Source organism: Carcharodon carcharias, chromosome 18 (genome assembly GCF_017639515.1).
Source record: "Carcharodon carcharias isolate sCarCar2 chromosome 18, sCarCar2.pri, whole genome shotgun sequence".
Lineage (NCBI taxonomy): Eukaryota > Metazoa > Chordata > Chondrichthyes > Lamniformes > Lamnidae > Carcharodon > Carcharodon carcharias.
The window spans coordinates 39,204,263-39,205,617 of record NC_054484.1 but is presented as its reverse complement, the minus strand read 5'-3'; positions in this window follow the sequence as shown (position 1 = coordinate 39,205,617).

Below are 1,355 nucleotides of genomic sequence, written 5' to 3'. Positions count from 1 at the left end.
CCATATCCTTCTAACTGCACCATTAGTCTCACACATGATTTCATTCATCAAGCCCTCTTCACTTACCTAGCAACAGTCAATGTCAACCACAACTCAAACCTCACATTTGTATGCTTCAGCTCACACAGTCTCATATCTCACAGCTTCCACACGCTACCAGCTATTCCACTGTGGCAGGCACATCACCCAAACACATTGTACAACAATTACTGACATACCTCCCTCCCTCTCATAGGACAAGTGGTCTACTTTCCATACAGCCAGTGCAGGTAATGCCCATGTAATCACCCTCTGCAATATGAAGATCAGTGGAGGCCATATCAGAAGTGGACAGTAGAAGCCTATACACCATTTTTTCACCTCAACTAGCAACATAAGAGCAATTAAGAATAAAAACACTTAACTGGTGGAGGACTATTTTTCATCGAATTGAGGAGGGACTTGGCTTGGATAAATTGTAGTCAAAGATTGGCAGGCAGAAATGTAATGGAACAATGGACAGCGTTTCAAGGGGAGATGGTTCAGGTACATTCTCGGTACATTCCCGCAAGAGAGGAAGGGAGGATAACCAAAGCCATTGCTCCCTTGACGACAAAGATGTTAGAGAGTAGGATGAAGCAGAAGAGAGTGTGTGACAGATGTCAGCTTGATTATATAAGTGAGAATCAGGCTGAATATAAAAAAAATATAAGAAGCAGTGAAGAGGAAATAAAAGGGGCAAATAGACAAGATGAAAATAGATTGGTGACCAGCAAAGAGGTCCAAAGGTTTTCTATGGTATATTAACAGTAAAGAGTTATCATTGGTTGGCCGATTAGGTACCTAAATTGAAATTTATTAGTGAAGGCAGAAGGCATGGCTGAGGTACTGAATGAACACTTTGAACGGGTGTAAACCATGGAAGAGGGCTTTGCCAAAGCTCTGGTAAATGAGGAGCTTGTTGAGAAAAATAAATATGAAGAGGTGCGAGAAAGGCTGGCAATACTTAAAGTAGATAAGGCAGCTGGTCTGGATCATTGGGTTGCTAAGGGAAGTAAAAATAGAAATTATGGAGCTGCTGGCCACAATTCAATTCTCCTCAGATGTTATGCTGGTGCCAAAAAAACTTGAGGACTGCAAATATTACACCCTTGTCAAAAAGGGGTGAAGGATAAACCTGGCATTAACATTGCTGGTGGGGAGGTTTGGAGAAATAATAACCTTAGAGAAAATTAACAGCCACTTGGCAAACATGGACTAACAAAAGAGAGCTAGGACAGGTTTGTTAAGGAAAAATCACACCTGAATAACTTGACTGAGTGTTTGACGTGGGGTAAAACAAAGGGTGAATAGAGCAATATAGTTGACGTGATGTG